Source organism: Acomys minous (genome assembly GCF_964271855.1).
Source record: "Acomys minous genome assembly, chromosome: 15".
Lineage (NCBI taxonomy): Eukaryota > Metazoa > Chordata > Mammalia > Rodentia > Muridae > Acomys > Acomys minous.
Window position 1 is genome coordinate 34,316,420 of NC_140497.1, and position 25,069 is coordinate 34,341,488.

General features: G+C 42.6%; 1 long non-coding RNA gene across 1 annotated transcript; it reads left to right on the forward strand.

Annotated features, from left to right (window-relative positions):
• Window positions 1–8,941: 8,941 nt before the first annotated feature.
• LOC311584524 lies at window positions 8,942–14,696 on the forward strand. Its single transcript, XR_014774923.1, has 3 exons — window positions 8,942–9,235; window positions 9,326–9,421; window positions 14,570–14,696. It is a non-coding gene; the product is annotated as an uncharacterized lncRNA (long non-coding RNA).
• Window positions 14,697–25,069: the final 10,373 nt, after the last annotated feature.

Sequence of the window (25,069 nt, forward strand, 5' to 3'; positions counted from 1 at the left end):
GAGAGAAGAAGGAGGGAGGAAAGGAGAGAGGGGGAGGGGTAAGAGAAGGAGAAGGAGGGAGGAGGGGAGGGAGGGAGGGAGGGAGGGGAGACAGAGAGACTGTAAGCTGGGATACCTGCTTATGTTGGGCTGATCTAGTGCAAGCAACAAATACAGGAAGAAACACTTTTTTTTTTTTAAGATGAAGACAAAGAAGCAAAGTTTACTGCTAAGTAACTGATAACTTTCCAGCCTTAGGAACAAAAAGAAAAATAAATTTGGTTTTCAGTTAGAAAACTAGGAGATGTGCAAAACTTTGTCTTTATCCCATGTTTACAGGTATAGAAATTGATAAAACACAGTGAACAAAAAAATTGCAATTAATAAGAAAAATGTTAAAATAGTGTATATTTATTGTATATATATTTACTGAAAGGAGATACATCTTCAAAATTTAAGCTTATGTATTTCATGTTATCTCTGCTATTACATAATTATTTTAAATGCTTAAATATCAAAAAATAAATATTACCAGTAGATATTTTGATACTATTTCTGAAGTGGCAGTAAAATACAATATTAACATTTTAATGTAGAGCCATAGAAAGGTAACAATGTACAAAGATATTCTCAATACATTATTAAGTCAAAAATTACAGATATGTCCTGTTCTTATGTAAACATATATAAACTCATGTTTACTTATATGAACATGCACACAGAACAGGAAAATGTGTGTGTGCATGTGTGTTTGTGTGGTGTGGTGTGGGCACACATTCCAGTACACTATCTTATCCGTGAAACATCCAATTTCATAAGTCAAAAACAGTAAAATACCCGTAAGTTCATAGGTTATGACTGACTAAATATATGCACATTGAAAATAAGACTAAAATTTTACAAAAATAAGTTTTTTATCATAAGACTATAGCTATATCTTCAGTGATTACTGATACATTTATAAATTTAAGCTTTTATAATTTAAGATGTACTTACTTTAATAAAATATTTGCTGCATACAAGCCCCCAATGCCTAAATACATAGTTTCTTAATTACTCTGGCTTCCAAGTTCATATCTCTAGTTAACAAGAAGTTATACACAATAAATAGGTATATATAATACAAATACATGTAATGGATACATATAATCAAAATGTTAGTGCAGTCTAAAGATTTCAGTATTCATTTTAAGAAATCATCACTCATCAAATTAAAACTGCTTAGTCTTGCACAGGAGGGAAACTTCCCTGTTGTGCTTCTTTCCAAGATGGTTCCCAAGATGGTGTGAGGCAAATTAATATCAGCAAGTGGTAAGAAAAACCTAGGCTCTGGGTTTTGTTTGTTTGTTTGTTTGTTTGTTTTTAATTTTATTAATTTATTCAGATTACAACTCAATTGTTATCCCATTACTTGTATCCTCCCGTTCCTCCCTCCCTCCCGTTTTTATCCTATTCCCCTCCCCTAGGTCTATGAACAAGGGGGACCTCCTCCCTGACTATATGGTCATAGGCTATCAAGCCTCATCTTGGTAGTCTGCTTATTCTTTCTTTGAGTGCCACCAGGCCTCCCCACCAAGGGGAGGTGGTCAAATATGGGGCACCAGAGTTCATGTCAGAGTGAGTCCCCACTCTCCACATAACTGTGGAGAATGTCCTGTCCATTGGGTAGATCAGAGTAGGGGTTCAATGTTTCCTATTGTATTGTCCTTGGTTAGTGCAATAGTTTGAGCACAGCCCCCTGGGCCCTGACCCACCCATCACAATGTTCATCTTGTAGGTTTCTGGGATCCTTTGGGTCCTTCTATTTCTCCCATCTCCTATATTTCTCTTACCTAGAGTCTCAATATCTATCTATCCCAATCTCCTGGTAAGTGAAGACTTTCATGAGACATGCCTTTTGAGCTGAGAACTCAAATATAATCAAAATACAAGAAAATGGTTCAGGATTCTGATGTTCTCTTTCTTCTCTTTCCAGGGCTGTACCCCTTGTCTCCTGGGTGGCTTCTGGGCTTCGAGGCCGAAATGTGAGAGAGATGTAGCTGGTAGTCTGTCCGCTATCTGTGAGGACTAACCACTCTTGCTGACTCAGCACCAGGCAGACTCCTACAATCTGCAGAGACCAGAGACCTGCAGACCCTCCAGCCCTGGCCTGAGACTGCTGTGCAGTGACCTCACCTTGCCATGTTGTCAACCTTGCACTTTTCAATTCTGCATCTTTAGCATGTGAAGACTTGGGCCAGCAAGGGACACTAAGCCCCAGAGCTCCTTGGCCACTAGTGCTCAGCTCTCTTGATGTGACAGAGGGCTGAATTGCTTGCTACATTAAGCACCTTGACCAAATGTCCCAACCTCTCTCTTTCTCCCTCCCTCTCTCTCTCTCTCTCTCTCTCTCTCTCTCTCTCTCTCTTTCTCTCTCTCTCTCTCCCTCCCTCCCTCCCTCCCTCCCTCCCTCCCTCTCCTTTCACTATTTCCTAGGAGCTAAGATAACTACGGGTCTTTGCTATTGCTGCTCCAAACCACTGTGCAAGTACACAGGTATTTTGCAGTATTATTGGTGGTTAAAAAAAAAACCCACTCCTTAAAACGTGCATCATGGTTAATTAAATAAAGACATACGAACTCTTGCTCAAAAGGATAACTTACATCATTCTTTCCTATAATTGTCAAAAACTGATTTTAAATATTTCTTTGGACTATGCTTGCAACTTCTTCTGTGAAAAACCCCAGTGGGGGTTTTGATCAGAGAGGGATCAAAAGTTTAAAAGAAAAACGGCATCTTTATAAAAGACATTTAATAGTCATAAACTCCCAGGCTTATATAAAGGTAGACTAGAATTAAAGGGAGTAAAAGTTTGGAAACTGTGGTTTTGTCAGGTGAAAAAATGTTAGGTGAGGAAAGAGAGCCTGGATTAAACTGGAGCTCAGCAGGGTAAGTCAAGTGATCTCTTCAGGGGGGGTGACTCAAGAGAGTGGGAGGAGCAAGGTGGCCAACAAGGAGCCAACAGACATAAAGGTGCTGACACAGAAGGTAGTGGACTAAGTCGCCAGTCACCTCAGCAGCTGGGAACTCAGGTGAAAGGTGTTAGAAGGGGAACTGAGCACAGCGTGGCCACTGGTTGGTTCCAGACGTGAAGGAAATAGTGACCTCATGGCTTAATGTAGGGCAAATGCAGGAATGATGAGAAAGAAATTAACACATCTTGCTTTAAGTACAAAACGATAGCAATTCGTTTCCACACACAAGTTTTCTTTTCTAAAAATATAAAGACCTAGAAGGGTGGCTCAGTAGGTAAATGCATTGTCTACTCTTCCAGAGGACCCATGTTTAATTCCCAACACCCACATAGGCAGCTCACAACTCTAACTCCAGTTGTTAGGGAACCCCACCCGAATTCTGGCCTCTGTGGGCACCACATACACATGGTGCACATACGAGAGGAAAAACACTCATATACATGAAACAAAAATAATTTAATTGTTTTTAATTACAAAGACCAAAAAGAAGAAACTCAAAAATATGTGATGATTCAATATATTTAATGACATTAAGAAATGCAATGACTATGTTTTTACCGAGCATGCTGATAGAATATAAGACTTACCTATTTTATTCAAAGCACAAGGGGATGTCAACAGGTAAAATGGTGATTTAAAAATCTCTGGGTTTGCACACACAACCTCACACTGTCATCTGCAACCTGTACAGTGCTTCTTCTTTTTTTTTTTTCCATAAAACTTGTTTTCTATTCATGGTAGTCGAATTGAACTCGGATGCCAGCTTATTATTTGAGTAGGAATAATATAAACAGAGTCATAGACTTTCATCTGACACGCTAGAGCTTTGGGATAGTTGAACAAATCATTGCTTGATTAACAACGGTCAGAGACGGCAGCAGTCTCCCTGTCACTGCTCAGATACATAAAGGAAATCTGAGCTCCCCTGTTTTCTTTAATCAACCCAGTTATTGTGTTTCCCTGAGGTATAAGTCATAGACCAGATCACTTTAAAGCATTCAGGTTCAGAAATCTGTGCAAGCATTGCCACTATCTGATTCTAGAACACTTTCCTCATCCCCAAAAGAAACTTCCAAAGCCATTAGCGGCTGCTCCCACTTCCGTCCCACACAGCCCCTGATAAACACTAATCTACTTTCTGTCTCCGTGAATTTCCTGCTTTAGATACTTATACAAATGTAAACATGACCCTGTGGCCCGCTGAATTCCCTCCCTGAACTCCCATTCAGCGGCAGGAATAGTTGAGCAATCAGCATTTAATTTGATTTAATTCGATTTGAGTAATCAAATTTAGCAGTCGGTATCACCTCAGATGGTTCCAGTTTAAGACAACTTAGTTTCGGTAAACACTCACTAAGCTTAAAGTAAGCGCATGTGCATGTCACTTCTGCTCTTCCTTCCCACGTTCATCTCAGCACAGGGGACACCTAGATGGCAGTGTGATCATAGGAGGGTGAGATGGCATCTCTTCTAGTCTCTGCCGGGACGTGGGTTGACAACTCTGGTCTAGATCGGTGTGCCCCTCAGGCACAACTGATCATGAGTGGGTTCTTGAACGGTGATGGTGTCTTATGTCTGAGTGCCACACTGCCTCTGTCACCAAGACTGTGGCTATCTGCCCTAGGCAAGCCCATGCCTTGCTATGACATGCCTTTTCTGCATCTATATCTGGTCTGAAAATGAAACAATGAAACTCAGACAGGTATTTTGGGGTTGGTTTGTATATGTGTATATGTGTGTGTGTGTGTGTGTGTGTGTGTGTGTACATATATGTGTGTGTGTATATATGTATGTATGTGTGTGTATATATATATACATATATATATATATATATATAGTTTTGTTTTGTTACCACTGGATCTGTTTTGATGTCTGGCATTCAGTATGCATTCAGCAATGTCTTGAGAATGAGTAAATAAGTACATCAAATTACAGCTCAAATATTATCTACTCTATAGGCCATTTCTACCCCTTTCCCTCATTGCTTATTCCATGCTCCCATCAGTAGAGAATTTTGCTGCTCATTGGAGCATTTGTTGACTTGTATTAACATATTCTGTAAACTTTCATCTCCCATATGCTACGAGTCCCACTCCTCTTTCAGTGCCGAGGGCTTCCATCCGATCCTCGCCACGTGCATGATGTGGTCAATGTTCTGGGAATCAAACTGTGGCACTACACTTATTCAGGAAGCACTTTACCAACTAAGCTATCTATTCAGCGCCCAGTAACTTCTCAGAATAATTTATTATTGTTGTATGTATGGCATGCAGTTGCACACACCACAGCAGGCGTGTGTAAGTCAGAGGACAACTTGGGGGAAGTCTTTCTCTACTTTCACTTTTACTTGATTTTTAGGCACCAAAGTCAGGCTGTAAGACATACCTGGGAAGAAACCCTTTACCCATTGGGCCATCTTGTTGGATCTCAGAGTATTCTATATAATTGAAAGTTTGCTACTTTAAAATAATAATATGCATATTTTCTTTAAAAGTATATATAATGCAAGAGTATATAAAATGAAAACTAATTCTGTGGTCAGCCTCAGTTTCAGTTTCCTGTGCGTGGCTATTCACATTACTCCCAGAATTCTTTTAACTTGCCCCCCCCCAGACTATTCATATATAATAGGAATTTCTAAGGAAATAAAAACAAAGAATCACAGAGAGCCATGTCTGTGAAGTCACAGTGCTGGCAGATGAATAGGCAAGTCAGGGACTTGTCACCATGAGTGTGGGCTTCACCTTGAAGACAATGACAAAGACTATTGACATGAATGTGTCAACTCTGTCTTGTAGAGACTTACACATGACATACTAGTCCTGATGACCACCATTTACTTATAGATAATTTCCAACATACTTCACACCCAGAATAAATAACCAATCCATGTACTTCCAGCTTTCTCAAGAAAATTTGATGTGGCACAAAGAACTAAATTGGGTGGCTTGGGCTTTGTGTTATAGACTATGCTTTTTAATATATATGTGTGTGTGTGTGTGTGTGTGTGTGTGTGTGTGTGTAGGTGGGTAAAGGTGCTTGCTATTCAAACTGATGACCTATTCAGTACCCAGGAGCAATTAAAGAGGAGAACAAAATCAACTCCCATACGTTGTCTTCTGGACACATACACATGTAATTAAATGTTTTAATTACTGAAAACTTTAGTGTTCCTTTCCATCACAGTTCCATGTACCTCCTTCAAAGTTATTCAAGGATTCTACACACAAAACATTTATTAAGATGCTTGAAGGAAAAAAGAGAAGAGAGATGACCAAAGCATTCTCTCCTGCTAAGTCCATGAAAAGATCTTTATAGGACAGAAGTCTCTCTGGAGGTGGAACGCCTGTTGATAAAGGGTGACGAACAAGGGGGTAGATGTGGTGATGCACATCTGTTTCCCCAGGACTCAAACTGCAGAGACATGTGAAGTGAAGGCAAGTGGATCCCGAGAGCTCACTGGCCAAGCTACTCTCAAGGGTAAACTTCCTGTTCAATGAGAGACCCTGTCTCAAAGCAAAGAGACAGACGACAATAAAGAAAGATACCAGACATCCCGCTCTGACCTCCACATGAACATGCACCTGTGTACTCACATGCAAACACTACAGATAACACACATACACACACACACACACACACACACACACACACACACACACGTGCGCGCACAGCAGAAGCAAAAGGATCTTAACTCTGGGGCCATCCTGGGCTACACAGCAAGACCCTGCCCGACAAAAACAATACAGGGGAGAGAAGGTGTCCAGTTCTGGGTACTGATGGTATCCCCATAGAAGAAGCTGGGAGCCCCACGTATGGACAATGGCTCTGAGTCAAAACGTCTGGATCTAGAACACTGTTTACTCTGTTTGCCTTCTGTTTTGTTGTAATTCAAGATACAAACAGTGCCCACATGCTAGGGCTCCATGAATATTGAGTTGATATTCAACTAGACAGTGTTGGCACCCAATTGATAGGCCCTGTTCCTCACCCACTTCAGCCAGCCATCACCAGGTTATTCTAGATTTCTACTGCTGTCCCCGACTGAGGACTAGACCCTTATCCCAATCCCACTGGATCTCATTCTCAGTAAGCATCATACCAGGGCCCTTGATCCTCTGTCAGGCAACCATTTATACAGTAATTATATTGCAAAGAACTGAAGAACCCAAATGCTCACTGTCCTCGTACACTTTGCAAAGCTATAACGGAATACTTGAGGCAAGAATGGCTTATAAAGAACAGAGGTTTCTTTTCTTTTTTTTCTTAAATGTATTATAATTTATTCATATTACACCCCAATTGTTATCCCCTTGCTTGTATCTTTCCATGCCCACCCTCTCTCCCTCCCTCTTCCACCCTCTTCCCCTCCCCTAGACCTCTGACAGAAGGGGGCCTCCCCCCCCACCACATGACCACAGACTTCTATCAGGTATCATCAGGTAGCCTGCTTCCCCTTCCTCTGTGTGCCCGCCAGGCCTCCCCGCCAAGGGGAAGTGATGAAATAGGGGTCACCAGAGTTCATGTCAGAGGCAGTCCCAGTTCCCCCACACAACTATGGAGAATGAGCTGTCCATTGGCTAGATCTGAACAGGGGGGGTCTAGGTTTACTGCATGCATTGACCTTGGTTGGTGCAACAGTTTGTACAGAGGTTTATGTTAGATGGCCGCAGAGACTAGGACGGGCTGTATCTGGTGAGGTTATTCTCACTGTGTCATCCCTTGGTGGAGGGTAGAAGAAAGAAAGAGAAGGGAAGACAGGAAGGAAGGAAGCGGCGGGGGTGGGGGAAGTAGGATGTGAAGTTGTCCTTTTATCGGAAACTTGTTCCTGAAGATAACTGATGCACTCCCACAGTGATGGCACAAATCCATTCACAAGGGCAAATCTTGATGATCTAATCATCTCTTAAATGCCGCACGGCAACACTCCTAGCACTTTCAGTAAGCACTAAGTTCTAACGTGCACTCTGGGAGGCATGTTCAGACCACACCATCTACTCGTACACTGGGGTTTAAACAGAATGACACCGCCATCTTCTTTCCTTTGCAATACCATCACTGCCGCCTGCTCTAAGACAAACAACAACAACCTGGCCATGGTGGCACATGCCTTTAATCCCAGCCCTCCGGAGGCATTTGGGAGGCATATCTTTATGAGTTCAAGGCCGTCCTAGTCTACTTAGTGAGTTCTAGGCCAGCCAAGCTTACCAAAGTGAAACACTATCTCAAAAAGAAAAAATAGAGTAACTCCCTAAACAAACAAAAAAAAAAAACCAAGAATGGCAAATGGTGCTACACTGCCCCTTGGGTTGCCAACATCAGACTATAACACTCTAGGCTCTGCTCCAAAGATCAGAGACCCTTGTTTTGAAACTGGATACAAATCAAGACTGAGTTTTGGCTCCCATACAGTGAAAGTTCCCTCGAGATGAAAAAAAAAAAAAAGGAAAGAAAAGAAAAAAGAAAAAGAAAGAAATGAAAGGTCCTGCTCCTTTATAATCCGGTCAAGTTATCCAAGCATGGCTGATTTGTGGAAATAAATTTGTCACTGAGGGCATGAGGCAAACACCTTCTTGAATTCTATCAAGCAATCTTTGGACCCAAGATCCCAGCCAGCACTCTCAAAGGCCTCATTGTGGGCCTTTGTGCCTCAGGCCGCTAATCGCTGGCCTCCTTCCACCCGTCCCTACAACACAACACCATATTTGTCGTTCAGCTGCCAGGATTTGTTAGGAGCCTATAAACAGAGAAGAGTCTTTCTTAGCAACCACTTTGAAGGAGGACAGCTAACCTCCCTCCCAGGCCAGAAGAGAAAATCCTGAGATGGGGAACAAGAGGGCAGGGGAGGGGGTGGAGCCGGGCGCATGGGAGGGGGGCGGAGGGGGGGGGGCGGGCATGGGGAACCACACAACCAGAGGTTACTTGAGTAAACTTCTAACATTGCTAGCTGCCTTTGTCTTGACGGGTTAAAAAAAATGTAAATAAGACCCTCTCAAATTGTTTTCAGAAGCCATCTGCGCACAGATTAAGAGGCGACTAGAAATGACCTCATCACCGTTTGCAGACGTCTGGTCACGCGGATATCTGCAAGATAACCGAGAATAATCCAGTTATGTTATTCAATTTTATCTCCTCGGAGACCATGCCAGGCTTCGTCTTGCTATTTTTAGTCTTGAGCGGCAAACACCATGGGAAACATCGTTGTCAAGAGAGCTCAAAGATAATGTGTTCACAGTAACAGGTAAAGCTCTGAGGAGTGGCTGGAGCCTGGGTGGGAAGAAAGGAGAGCAGGGAGGGTGAAGCAGCAGGCAAGGCTTTGATGGATGTTAAGTTTCAGATGGAGAGCCGCCGGAAAATCATCACACTTAGAAAGAGCGCCTGGACCTGGCCTTACAGAGCTTAACAGAGAACTCTGCAAAGAATCTGTGTGAGTGCTCACAGCTAGTTAATCTTTTTGGAAGTTGAAATGTTTCTGCACTTAAGTCAGTTGTCTCTTGCCAGCCTCAGAATGGCTGGTTGAGAAAACAGGACGGGTAGGCATGGAAACCTCTGGGGATCTTGGTAACAAAACTTACTGCAGGGTTTGCTGGAGGAAAATGTGGAGGCTCTTCAAAGGCGAAGTTTGGTGCCATTCTGGGAGACCAGATGGGATGAAGGCTAAAACGAAGAGGACTAAGCTCTTATGACTGAACAGAAATAATTAACCCTCTGAGAGCCATCATCTTTCTCCTTTAAGTTCCCTGTCTGCAACCACTGGGGATGCCAAAAATCAGAAAAGTGGTGACATCAGGAAGAACTTTTTGATCCTATTGCCCCTACTATGTCCTTGGAGGCATGACAAGAAATGTTCAGTTCTGAACTCCCAAGAAGGTTTTAAAATATAGAAAGAATACTTATGTAGGGTCCCCCAAGTCTCATCAGTATGATCCCCATGCTTGCCCGGGGGTAAGTCACTTCCTGCAAGGAAGTAACTGAGTCCCAGGGAAACTGAAGTCAGGAAACAGCTGGGTCAGGCTCCTCGCCCTCTGACTAACTTCCTCTTGGCCAGCCTCCCTCCCATATAAGCTGAGCTTTAGGTAAGAATACACCAATGGCAGCATCGCACCAGGCACCACAGGGCACTCCAACTGTGCTGGAACTCACCCACAAAATGACACTGCAATCGCATGTAGAGGCATCAGCTAGTCAGCTTATAAAAATAAAAGGTTTATTTGGGCTCATGGTTTCACGTATTCCGGCCCATGATAAATTGCTGTGTTTCCTTTAGGCCCATGATAAGGGAGCATAGCATAGCAGAAGTGTGGGGCAGAACAAGAGCATTTACCCTATGGCCAAGACATGAGAGAAAGAATGAAGAGATGAGCAACCTAGCTCCTTAAGGAGGACACCCCAGATGATGAGAATATTTCCTCCTAGGCCCAGCCTCTTTTTTTAATATAACATTATTTGCTAATTTGGAGAATGAAATACAATCTATTTTACTATATTCACCCCTGCTTTCCCCAGATCTTCCTCATTTCCCCACCAACTTCCCGATATCTAGTCCCTTTTTTTTCCCCTAAACCACCCACACAGTCCAATTTGTGTTGCCCATCTAAGCCGTGAGTGTGAGGCCATCCACAGGAGCATGGTCAACCCAACAGAGACCCCACATAAGGCCGAGCTGAGTCTTTCTGTTCCAGAAGCCAATCTATAGAACCTCAGTTATGGATGGAGTTTTGTAGAGGGGGGGGGGTTTCACTATAGCTGTGATGAAACACTATGACCGAAAGCAACCTGGGGAGTGTAGGGTTTACTTGGCTAACATATCCTGAAACACAGTCCATTGAGGGAAGTCAAGGCAGGAACTCAAACTGGGCAGAAACCTGGAGGCTGGAGCAGATGCAGAGAACATGGAGGAAGGATGCTTACTGCCTTGTTCAACCTGGCTTTTTTAAAAAAATAGAACCCAGGGCCACCAGCCCAGGGTGGTACCACCCACAACGGACTGGGCCCTACTACATCAATCACTGATTAAGAAAATGCCCTCCCGCAGTGGTCCTCAATCTTCCTAGTGTTGAGACCCTTTAATGCAGTTCTTCTTGTGGTGGTCCCCAGCCATAAGTTATCTTCATTGCTACTTGAAAACTGTAACTTTGCTACTGTTATGAATCATAATGTAAATGCCTGTGTTTTCCAGTGGTATTAAGCAATGCCATTTAAGGATCATTCAACCCTCACAGGGGGTCACGACGCACAGGTTTAGGACCAATGCCCTACTGGCTTGCTTATAGCTGACTCTTATGCAGGCATTTTCTCAATTGTGGTTCCTTCCTCTCGGGTGATTAAGGCTTGTGTCAAATTAACATAAAACAAACCAGCACAATTGATCCCTTGTCAACTTGAAATGCCGACACATCACCGTTAAACCATACATAACCTTTCTTTTCTTGCTCGTCACCAAGATCACATATTGATATCAAGATCACATATTGATATCAAGATCACAATATAAAACATGCCAACTTTTAGAAGTACCACAGTCTAAAAGTTGAGACACTTAAAAGATCAAAGTTTTTCAACTATGGGCTCCTATAAAATCAAAATAAGTGAAATACTTTCTTATTCCAAGAGTAAAGATCCAGGGCATAGTCAGAAATCAAATCAAGGTAAAACCAAACTCCAACAAAGTAAATAACTCAGTGGCCGATGTCTGAGATTCACTTACTTGCAATCTAGGGGCTTCCAACAGCCTGGGTCACTCACAGGCTCCGCCCTCAGCAATACACACAGCTTGTCTTCTGGGCTCCGCCCAGCTCCATTCCAATGCTATTACAGTTCTTAACAATCCTCCCGCGGTTCTGGCATCTCGAAAATGCTGGGGTCTTCTGCTGCAACTGGGCTGCACTCTCACCAATGGCCTCTCCTGGGCTTTCTTCAGGGCCTCCAGCCCTGCCTCACAGTGATTAAGCCTCCGCTATTTTCCATGGCCCCTTCACGCCTTCAAAACCAGTACCACCTGGGTGACATATACTACCAAGTCGAGCTGCCTTCACAAGGTACAGCCTTGGTCACTTGTGGAACACAGCTTGTGTGTGCCGACCCAGAGGAAACACTTCCCGGAAGTCCTCACCTCGATGATGCTGGTCTCTTCTTAAACACCACTAATTTCCCAGCTCCAGCTGCCCAGCATCAATCGTCCCAGTAAAGCAAAGGTTTTACGTCAGTGATGCTGCAGTCTTCTTAGTAGCAGCTGGTGCCTCAGCCCCAGCTGACCAGAACCAGAATAATTAAAAATTATTGAAGATTCCTGGTAGACTATTTGCTTCCTTCTGAAATTCCATAAGCCAGGCCATCCATCACCCCCACTCTTTTGAGAGTTGTCCTATAATTTCCTAAATTCATCCAGGTCGGAAAAACTCAGAGGCTTCTACCCCAACATTCTAAAGTTCCCCCACAGTCCTCCCCAAAACAAACACATGGTCTGGTCCGTCACAGCCACAAGCCACGATCCTGGTACCTACCAGTTTCTGTCTTGGGGTTCTTAATGCTGTGATGAAACACTAAGTCCAAAAGCAACTCGGGGAGCACAGGGCTTACTTGGCTTACATATCCTGGAGGTAGGAGCTGACGTAAGGACCTTGAAGGAATGCCGCTTGCTGGCTTGTTTGTGGCTTCCTCAACTTGCTTTCGTATAGAACCCAGAGCCGCCACCCCCAGTGTGGTACCACCCACAATGGGCTGGGCCCTCCCGTAACAATCACTAATAATGAAAATGCCCTACCAGTTCGCCTACAGCTGGGCCTCTGGAGACGTTTTCTCAATTGAGGTTCCCTCCTCTGGGATGACTACAGCTGGTGTCAAGTAGACATCAAACAGCCCAGGGTCCATGAGCCTTTCCCACCTGCACGCTGGAATGCTGACTGGATCGATCTTGCGCGGGTCTTGTATAGGTGACCTCAGATGTGAGGTCATGAGTGCAGCAGTTCTGTCCCGGTCAGAAGATGCTGAGCACTCAGTTGCTCTCTGCACTTTGACCAGCTGAGAGTTCCTGTGTCCACGGCACTGTCCACGGCACAAACAGACTTCTCTGATGCAGTCTGGGAGCTGCACTGACTTATGGGTAGAATTTCGAGAGCGCTTTGATACTAATCTGTAGTAGCTTCACCCCAGGTGGCCCCACCACTTAAAGATTCCACTACTTTGGGAGGGTATCAAGCTGGGGATCAAGACTTTGCCACATTTGTGGACTTTAGGGGACATTTACAATATAAACAGTAAGAGGGTGTTCTGTTTTTACTACAAAAATAAGAGAGTATCTGAAAAGAATTTATATATATATAATTTTTACAGTGTTAGAAAGTTTTTCCCTTGGTCTTAGTCCTAAAAGTCTCTGTCTCTTTCTATGTCTCTGTCTATCTCTGTTATCTCTGTGTTTCTCCTCTCTCTCTCTCTCTCTCTCTCTCTCTCTCTCTCTCTCTCTCTCTCCTGCTCCTTCATGCTTGCATATGCACCTTCCATTGGAGCCCACCGATTCTTCAAAACCCATCTGAACTCAGGGCTTACTAGAGTACTTGCTGTGGCCAGATAGGACCTCGGCATCCATTCTGCCTGTGCCTTCCTTCTCCTCTGATGGATTTGATTGTCACTGAATAATAGAGGTGACAATGAGCAGCCACAGGACCTAGAGGAGAAACAGAAAATTAGTCACATCTGCAGCTACATCTCGGCGCTCTTGGCCTCCTAGGAGACCTTTGTTAACATGGCCAGCGTGGTGGTGGAGCTAAAAAGCCTGGAGGAAAGCAGCTTAAAGGTTAGCTTCAAGTTCACTCTGCATCCAGCCTTGGAAATCTATAGGCGCAGCTATAGTGTGAAGATGGTGCCACGGTAAACATCCTGGTGAGAATTATCACGCTGCCATCTACTTCCCCTAGCATACGTAATTTTTAAAATATTTTTTCCTCTTTATTCCTCCCTAGTTGTAACTCAGATATTTAAAAAATATTATTTTCTGGTTAGGATTCTAAAAAAAATTCACCTCATTGATTAACCACTATTACAAGGAGTTATGAGGTCCCCAGAGAACTTAAGGAATAAATGTCCCCTTCCTGGTATCTGATTTAACTTAACTTAAAGGAGAAAAGGGGAGACAACAGATCCAAAACCCTCTTCATCACCAAAAGCCAAAAATTATCCAGAGCTATTGACTATATACATGATCAGTGTACATTTACAACAGTCATTCTATACCTTTAAAAAGTGATGTATATTTGCAATGCCAAATATTATATGTAAGAAGATGTATTAATAAAGCCCACTATTTTGCATGCTACATTAAAATATTAACAGAAAGAAAGGGCAAGAATGAAAAATGCCAAATGTTGGTGAAGATTTGGAGCTACTAGAAGTCAAACGCTGCTAAATTTAAATTCTGAAACCACCCCCCGGAAAGCTATGTGGAGGTCTCTGTCAAAGAGGAATTGTGTGGGATGTGTGGAATCATCTTAGTCCACTCCTAGATATTGGCTTTAAAAATGAAAATAAAAGTCCACACAAAGTCAAACGTCAATGTTCACAGGCACATAATTTAAAGTAGGTCCATGAACAAACCAAATGCTCATCAACAAGTCTGGATAAACAAGTATTGCTGTGTCCATATGATGGTTGACGACTTACCAAAAATGAACAAGGGCTACGTGACAGCAGGGATAGTAGACACGGGAATCATTCATCACACAGGTGAGCCGTAAAATTATTGTATTTTAAAAATATTTCATTGCTGTGACCAAATACCTCACCAAAAAGGGGAGTGGGGTAATATTGGTTCCTGATTTAGGAGACACAATCTGTCATGTTAGAGAGGGTGGGGGTGGCTCATGGTTAGGGCAAGGGGAAGATGTGGTAGCTAGCTACATCCTGCTGGCAGTCAGGAACGCGGGGAGATGAACACCAGCTTTCTTTGGGCTTTTTCTTTTTCTCCTTTTATCTAGCCTGAGACCCATGAGCTTGTGGAATGCTGCTCCCCACACTCAGGGTGGGGTCTTCTCAGCTACACTCCTCTGGAAACACCCTTTACAGACGCTCACTCCCGCGGGTGTGTCTCTCAGGTCGCTCTGGACCATGAAGACCAGCCGTCGCAATCACGGCTGTGCCGCTCAGCTATGAGAGGAGCCAGGCAAAGAAATGTCCACACTGCAGGATACTAGCTAGTTAAAATTCCAGAGACTGCAAATCGAGTCCGTGGTGATAGAAAGCAGATCAACCATTGCCTGAGGCCAGAGAGGGGAGGGGAGAACTTCAAAGGGACAGAAGGAAATGTTCCAGGACAATGAAAACGTTCTACATCTTCATCTGTGCGGTGCCTTCACTGGCGTGCACTAACGCGAAAGCACAGCTCACTGTGCCCTTCGGACGAATTGAATAGGAAGCTTTTTGTGTATATAAACTCTACCTCAATAAAACCGAATGGAAAAAAATATCTGTTACATTTTAAGCGGGTGTTTCTATTTGGGCAACATTCTTTTCATGGTGAGAGGATTCATTCTCCATAGAATCACTTTACATCCCAGGAACATTTTAAATACAGTTTCCTTCGCATGAGTCGAACAAAAGGTCTCAGAAGGCCTTCACCATTACAGTTGCTTGTGAATCACAGATGCCCCAAGGTAAACCCTCTGATAGGTGTGTTTGAGACCGCATTTGATGTCACATTTCTATTCTTAATCTTGATTGGCATTCCTCATTGACCGTTCTCTATTCTGGCTTCAGACACTGTTCTTTAATCAGCGAGCATAGTCCCCATCGGGAGGCCCCTGCTTTAGAAAGCTTACGTCACACTTTGAAAGGTGCAGATAAGGCCTATTTTATGTTTGCTGGAGGTTGTTTTCCATCCCGAAGCTGTCCGGCAATTGTCTGGCTCAACTCCTCTCTGGCTTTGGAATGCTTTCTTCCCAGCATCTCTCCCCCAGACCTGAGAGGAGCAGGCTCTGGCAAACAATCCGTGTTGATGCAGACGAGTTGTGTGGTCACCTGTGAAGACTCGAGACCAGAGTGGGTTCTGTCTCGGGGACATAAGGCAGGAACATTGAACACTGTGTTCCGTGCTTAGGATCTGCGGACTTGAATTAGATTCTCAGAGCAGGAACGTCCGTGCTTAGGGAGACAATGACTAAAGATTCCAGGAATGCGTCTCTCCACCCTGGAGTTGGAAATGAGAACTCAGCTATCATAGATGTGCTTGGGGTGGAACCCTCTAGAATGACACCACTTGATTAACAAGGTTTCGTGGATGTTCCAGCGGTGCTCAGCCCAGAAAGAGAAACAAATAGAACCCAATTAGAGGACTCAGGGTAGAAAGAGTTACCTATAAGCAAGCAGCACCATGTATGAGGTTCAGTCCTTGGCATATGGACTCTAATCCCTCATTAATCTCTCCCTGGGGCGTGGCAGCATTCTGAGTCTTTCTTGGGAAAAGAGATAATACATGTCACCCTCTGTCAACATACCTGTATGCGTTTTATGCATGGAAGCTCCTGAGTGCTGCCTTCCACTCATGTTTTATTTTACAAGGATGAACATGCAAAGAAGCAGAGGAGCCAGAAGAAAAGATATTAGGGTCCGAACCCTTTTTTGCTGAAGGATGAGTGATGGCAAACATACTTGATGGAACAGGATAACCACCTGTGAGACTTGGGACCACAGAACGATGGACACAGTGGACCTGATGATGGAGAGAGGGGTCTAGAGTCTAGAGGAAAACACCACAATAGGACCCAGGCAGTGTAGGAGACTGCTGCTCCTGCAGTCACTTTGTACACACTGCTGACACACCACTGCCCCAAATACTCTGTCATACCAAAAGTAGCAAAAAGATAACGGCTCCATACAAGAACAAAAAGGTTGTGCCACCAAGAGCCATGACACCGAGAGATGCTCAGAGCACAGAGAGCAGTATTGTGAGTTATTCTTGGATGAACATGAACTTGAAAGTAGAAAGCCCAGCCATTCTCCTTGGCCGTCTCAGGAAGGCTGATATCTGGGACCTAGGAGAGCTGCCTATGCCTAGTCCAGGACCGCAAGACAGACTTGAGCTCAGGGGCTCCCTTTCCCCAAAGGATGCTAAGCACCTATGAGCAGGGCTAGCACCATCACCAGCACACCCCTGTATAGAACAGAAGCGGGAGAGCCCTCACCACTTATACGTGGCTGTCTTTCAGGCTCAAAAGAAGAGATGAAGACATGTCAGTGCTGGTGTGTTCGTGAGAATTGGTGCCAAAGGGCTAGACTTGGGCCCTATGTGAAAACAGCACTAAAAAGCCTACAACTAGCCCTATCATGGAGGCTTGGGGATTTCTCCACCCTTTCCCTGCAATAGAATGCTAATGCCATGGGGAAGGAGTGCCAGCAAGGAGAACCCTGATCAGGGTAGAGAGACAGCCATTTCTTTACTTACCACCAATATTAGCTTTTCTAAGTGAAAATTCGAGTATAAAAGATCAGGTTTTCAACACAGTATCCTTGAAGTTTCTGGTTTTATTCTTGACTTATTCCCAAGTACAATCTGTGCTTAGTTGGCCAAGTTGGGGAGATAAAGAGGAGGAATGCATGTCCTTTCCAGTTTGGAAAAGAATGTGTACTTTGAATGCATTATTCTTCCTTATCGCGTTTGCTCAAGTTGGGGCCTTTTGCTCAGGAACCACAAGATAGGTTTAAATAAAGCACAAAGAAAATTGGATTCCATCTATCAATGCACTACAACCCAACCAAACTTGGATGTCTTGGAGTTTCATATTTTCTTCACTTATAATTAATATTATAGTCTGAGACAGTCTGAGACAGTAATTGTTTAACTTTCCATTTCCTGCAAAGTAATCCATCTTCCAACTTCCATACACATTGAAAAAATTTCATAGTGAGCCAAGAAAGAAAGAGACAGAGAGAAAGGAAGGAAGGAAGGAAGAAAGGAAAGAAGGAAAGATGGAAGGAAGGATGGGAGGATGGGAGGGAAGGAGGAAGGGAGGGAGGAAAAGATTTTTCTTTGCTTAATTTTAAAATATAAATATCATGGGCATATAATCTTTCATCTAAATAAATGATGACTTGATTTTGTCACTCCATCTTTTTTTAAATGTCTAACTTTCAAGTAACAGTAGTTTTGGCCATGTCCCCACCATTCTTTTGCTCAAACCGAAATTCAATGCTTATGTTTAAATCAGAAATAATTAAATGAAATTTTTCGAAGTGTACTTTTGATCCTTTGCACTAGAAATGCTCTTTTCTTAGATCAGGAGGAAAAGCTTCTATGCCTTCTCCAAGCCGGGGAGCCTAGCTGGCTGTCCTACCACATGCATGTTAGTCACCTCTCTGACTCAAAGACGCTGCAGAATGGAGCTCCTACAGGACTTTGTATTTGGAGTACTACACAGGAGCCCGGGGAAAGAACAGTTGGTGGCAGTGGCGGAGGCTGCGAGTCAAGCGGGGCTACAGGTTTGATGCTCCCACTTTAACAACAGATAAATGTTGACCAGATGACAGAGACATGTTCCTCAGTCAATTTGCAGGTGCATTTGAGTGGATGTTCATTCACACTTACTGAGCACAAGACAGAATTCGCTCTGTTCTGTTATGGGAAATACGTTTTCACAAGAATATATGAACCATTCTGAAGCACAAGGAACGTTGGGCTGACAACCTACTGTAAGAATTCTCTGAATGGACTGGACCAGCACCAGCAAGAAACTCGCAAAGAGTCCATAGCATCATCTATAAACTATGTAGAATGAATATGTAGCGTCTCCGTTAGGGCGGAAGCACAAAGTTCATAGCTACAACTAACTGGGGCCCCAGCACCATTTACTAAGCTTTCCTAAAAAAAAAAAAACAAAAAACAAAAAACAAAAAAACAAAAAAAACCCACCTAACATCTAACATTTTCTGGGTTAGTTTCCTTATAAATAAAATGGGAATTTAAATACATTCCTCACAGTGTTAGAGTATTTAATAAGTTAATGTGCATCTGTAGAGCTCGGAAATATAACTGGAATGCAATAAGCCTGTTTCAATTCACACACAATGAGAGCTGAGCGAGCATTGTAACACAGGGGACCGTTGAGCAAGGGGACAGCAGAGTGGCCTTGAAGACACAAGAAGCTCAAATGTGCTGAAGACATGGCTTTGGTCTGAGGCAAATAACAGTAAGATTCAAAGTTCAATGAAAGTTTATTGCGTTTCCAGTAGACATAGGCCCTGCCCTGAGTACTGGGGGAAAAAAAAATCAAGAAAGGAAGAAGGAAAAGTTAACATTTGGGTGTCTATGAACTCCTGATTATGACCTATGCTTTTCATACATGGCCTAAATTTTTTGATTAGACTATTTATTTAATTATATTTTAAAATTAAAATTAAATTTTTAAATCAGAAACTTTATTGAGAAAGTATTATCAACTGTTATTGACTATTATAAGTGAAGGTGTGTCAGGCAAAGGGATGTAAGTTCTCTGGGACAACAAGAGACATAACAGGGATTCCAAGCTTTGCCTAATCTCATTACTTGGACTTGCCATCCATAAAACAGCCCCTGCTTTGAAGAAGCTTCTGGAATAAAAGAGTTTGACATAAAGACTAAACTTAACAAGATGTTGCGTGCCAAGGACCACAATCAACTAACTAGAAATATATATGTACCTAGACAACAGAGAAATGTCTGGCCACATTGGACAAGTAACAACTGAAAACAATTTCTCTTGACAAATAAGTGCATTATTTGTCAATCATGGTGGGGGAAAAGAATAAGATTCAGATTCTGCAGCATCAAAACTATGAGAGGTGACATTGTGACACTAGACAGCCATCTTACGAGAGCAGTGGCAGCATTCATAACTAGCCCGGATGCTGGAAATGGAAGCCCTGGGTCCCAGGTTGGACACCACTGCATAGAGCATTGGTTTTCACTCAACTTCCCTACTGCTGTGACCTTTCAACACAGTTCCTTGTGTTGTGGTGACCCCCGACCATAAAATTATGCTTTGCTTTGCAACTTCATAACTGTAATTTTGCTACTGTTACGAATCATAGTGTAAATGATTTGCAGGGTATCTGATATGCGATCCCTGTGGAAGGATCATTTGACCCCCCCCCAAAACAGGTTGCGACCCACGGGCATAGAGAGTCATCAAATAAATAACTAAGAAGGCAGTCTGTGAGAAGGTAACTTGGATGAGACCAACAGTCCTTTCCCACACAGTGTTTTGCTACCTGCAGCAACGCAAGGGACTCACCTGTGCTTACATTATCAGCCGGTTCTACTTGTAGGCACTGGGGCCTCTTTGCTGCAGACCAAAGCCATGTCTACAGCACATTTGAGCTTTGCTGTGTCTTCAAGGCCTCTCTGCTATCCTCTTGCTCAATGGTCCCCTGTGTTACAATACTCGCTCAGCTCTCATTGTGTGTGAATTGAAACAGGCCTTTTTACAAGCCTGTTTCATCACTTCCATCTGTTGAGGGACATTTATTTTCTTCAAGATGTTTTATCCCTCCCTGCACTCCAGGCAAAATGAATCCTTCTGCTTCAATTAATCTTTGTTACCAGGATGCTTTTTACAGACCACAGTATTAAATTGTAAAAGGCTGCCTAGTCTCTCTCTCTCTTCTCTCTCTCTCTCTCTCTCTCTCTCTCTCTCTCTCTCTCTCTCTCTCTCTCTCTCTCTTTCTCTGTCTGTCTCTGTCTCTCAGGGGTATTTCTCTCTATCATTGTGTGCATGTGTGTGTGTGTCTGTGTGTGTCTGTGTGTATCACTCCCTCTCTCCCTCTCTGTCTCTGTTTCTTTCTCTGCTTTTCTGTCCTCTCCTCCAACCTCTGAAGATAAGCATTATTCTTGCTCATTTCTAATGTCTAGTCCAAAACCGCACAATTAATCATTTGACTCATAAACAGGAGAAGGATATTGCAGAGCCCCTTGCGATGCATTTAGGCCCCTCTACTACAAAGATCCACATAGCCTGTCCAATGTTTTCTTCTAATGTTCTTAACAAGAAAATTTCACAATAGTCCTCTCTCTGCTCCACCCTCTTCCTAGCGTTTATCCCAAGTTTAAACTCCCATTGGCTCTTTCTTCAAACTACATAAGATTTTTTTCCTGTCCCTATTACCTACAGGCTTTGATATTCAAATCAATTTTTTCTTCTCTACCAAAAAACCCCAATGTTTTGCTTATGAATTGAAAAATATTAAAGTATCCTTTCCTAAATATTTACATTGCTTTTTTTCAGGATTGCTTTAGCTTTCAGAACCTCAGTTTACCCTTATATAGCCCTCTGTTGTTACATAAAGCATATCCTGGCTTCTCAAAGGCAGGGAATAAACTTATTAAACAATCAAATAAGATGATAATGAATTCACTTTTAGAGGTTAATGGCAGCTTGAGATGATACACAAAATATTTCTAATAACATGATTATATCTTAGTAACATCAGTATGCATAGCCATGGAGTTTTATGACACACCAACTTGGATCTGACCTTTAGCGTGCACAAATGGAATACAGAGATATGATACCTTGCCTTATCCTCACGACTGCAATAGTGCTGTGATTACAATTTCTATGACTGAAAAGGCTTTGCTTTTTTAAAATAGCATTTTTTTATTTTCATTTAATTTTACCTTTATGTGTGTGTTGTCTATATGTATGTGTGCTACTTGTGTGATTAGTGCCTTTGGAGGTCAGAATAAGTTGTTGGATTGCCTGGAACTGGAGTTACAGACAGTTATGTACTGCTATGTGGGTGCTGGGAATCAACATGGATTCTCTGGAAGAGGAACCAGTGTTCTCAACCACTGAGCCATAGCTCCAGACCCCTACAAAAACAGTGCTTTTTATCCTTTGAAAGTCTCAGACATGTGACAGACAAGCCACTGGGCAAAATGTCCTCATTTCTACCACAGACAAAATTCTGCTTTAAAAAAGGCAAGCTTTAATGCAGGCAGAGTCAACAACAAAACTCAGACAAGACAGGGCAAGCAAGTCCTCAATAGTTCGTGTCTCACAAATATGTCTGTTTGATAACTGGGCCAGAAGACTGAAGAAGATGCTCCAATGTTATAGAGAGTTTTGGGTGACCATTCAGGTAGCAAACTGTCTCTATCACCTTCTCATTTGGAAAGCTACTAACCTGCACTCCCAGCATACTCAGGTAACCAAGTTTATTCCTTCTTAAGTCTGTGATGGGGTTGAAGACCAGGTAGCTTAGTTTTACAATGAAGCTTAGTTATTTAGGGGTTAAGATGTTTTTAGGCCTAGACACATGCTGTAAGTTGATAATGACAAGACGTGATGGAGATTGATTTACATTCAGAATTTTAGATGCACCAAGATAGGAAAGATGTTTTCTTCAAGGCTGCCAAATACAAATAGCCAAAACACTAAGAATGTAACATTTACATAATTCCTGATTGTGTCATGGTTCTTCTTGCTATAGGTAGTCTGTTGTATATATGTGTAGTAATATAAATGTATATGTAAAAAATAAAACATGTTTACTAAAAAAGGAGAGTCTCAGACACACACAGAATGTATAAGTCATATCCACCCACCCCTACATCCCTCCAACCCTTCCCAGTTCTTTCCACTCCATCTTTCTCTCAACCTAAAATCTTTCTATTTTTTCCTTTGTCACTAATAACCCCTGAGTCTATTAAGTACTGCCCACTGCCCATCCACTAGGACATGAGCAACAACCAAGTCCCTGAAGGAGAGTGACTCTCCCTCCCTCAACAGCTTGATAGTCAGAGGCTGGGCCTAAAGGGTCGCTAACTCATCCTTGCTGGAATTTGTTGTTGTTGTTTGTGATAGCATCTCTCGTTGTTCCAATTGGCCTGGAACTCCCTATGTAGACCACGCCGGCCTCAAACTCACCGTCTCACAGAGTGCTGGGCCTAAAGAGATGTGCCACCACGCCTACCTCGTGCTTGAGTTTTGACTGGCTTGATCTTGTCGCACAGAATGTCTTAAATGGTGTCCACTCACGACCCCCTTTGCAGCTGAGAAATTGTTGTATAATTCTGGGTATACAAGTACTTAAAAAGGATAGGTATACAAATCAATTAGTGATAATAAATCATGAACAAGCTCATTTAAAAATAATGCTTTGATATATGCATGCTTTTGCTATTTTTGAAGAATAAGGCAAGTTGGCATCCAATAAGATTATGTACTTGATTAGTTTTATGTAAAATTTTAAATGTTTGCTGAACATGTAGAACATACGGCTGGATGTAGAGCCTCTTCAACACCTCTCATCATGGGATATGGTTTGGATTTTATAGTAACTAATGGTGAGAAAATCACTTCACGTAAGTATGTAGGATTGAATAATAGAAATATTTCAGTGGCCATTTCAGAAACTGATGGAAATTATGTGCTGGTCTCAAACAAAAGTTCACTTAACGATTTAGTGACCTTTTATGAAACTCAGTTCAGCAGCCTAGATGACAATTACTAAAATCAAGCATGCTGACACACTATAACCCAAGTATACACAGATGTCATACTTATACTCTAAGGAATGATGGTTAAAGTGCTAAAATTCTTTCTTTTCTGTAATTAAACCATTATGCTCCTACAAAAGTGGAAAACTTTGCACTTAAAGTAAAAGCAGCCAACTCATAGCCTGTACTGGTCTCAAACCTGAGTCTGGATGTCTAGATGTTTTAGATGGCAAATATTGGCATAACATCATGCCTGGTGCAAAGCGTGTGTGTGTGTGTGTGTGTGTGTGTGTGTGTGTGTGTGTGTGTGTGTGTGTGTGTGTTGTGTGTTCAGAACCAAGGCTGCAATGAGGTCACATGAGACGACATGCTTGAGCACTACCAGGACCACCTCATGTTCCTTTGCCTTTGGTTTTGAATTAATTTGTGGTCGCCACAAACTAAGAGACATTTACCATCACCAAATTTTTGCAACCCTCGCATTCAGCTACACACCCCGACATGGGGTCGTGGCCCCCAGATTGAAAATGTGTGCTTTATCGCCCAGTGTCCAGGGTCTATGGATTTCCCTGTAGCCTCAGAGAGTATAACTCACAAGACTGCCAACCTTCCTTATGATCCCTGCCGCCCTGGCAGACTTCCACGCTCTTTCAATCCAAGCCTTCTCTTCTGGAACAAGTAAAGTTTCATCTTTGCCAGAATAGATCTTAGCCCTAAACCAAACTGGGTAGCTGTTTGCCAAACTCAGCAGTGATGTTTGACGCTAACGATCAACATGGAGCTAAGGCCCTGGGAGTGAATGACCCAATGGAAAGTTGTGATGCTTGATTTTCCAGTAACAGTTATAACATATTTATAACATAACATCACAACATAACATAGGATCTATCTAGTTGGTCCTGGCCTGCGGGGCATCAATAAAACTTTTCTTCATGTATTATTCTTCTACATCTGTGGAAAGAATGTTAATGAAACACTTGCTTTATAAAGGGCCCTTGGTATAAAATAAGTTGGAGATCTTGAAGTTAAGGAGACCTTAAGCATTATTGAGATATATAGAAGGAAGGTTGAAAGAAAAACAAAAGGAACACATTATAATTCCTTCTTCGTTATTTTTCCCTTTGGAGAAATGGTCCCAGTGGGTAAACAAGAGTGGCCTCAAACAAGGTCATCCTTCTGTGGCTTCATGGCTGCTGAGTTTTCAGGCATTGGCCACCATCTTTCTTAATGAACCATTCTTTCTAAGTGCCTGTATCTTCAAAACATTAAACTTTAAGCTGGCTATCACATCCACACGGGTCAAATACCAGTCTCAGGTTATCCTAACTTGGGATAAAAAAAAGAGAACAACAATTTTAAAAGCAGAAAACTACAATGCTGGTTTTGCAACCTCAGCTTTATAAGAATTCTAGTTCTCCTTGAGTCTCTATCTAATTCTTTACTTCCCTGGTGAATCGCGCCTGCGCATCTACCAGCATCATACCAACAGTGGCCATATCTACATGGTGGTATCTGGATTGCTCAGCCTTCTCAAAGAACAGAGCAAATAACTTCATCTATGAATATGGCTACACATGACTATGTCAATAGATGATAGAGGTTTATTGTAAAATA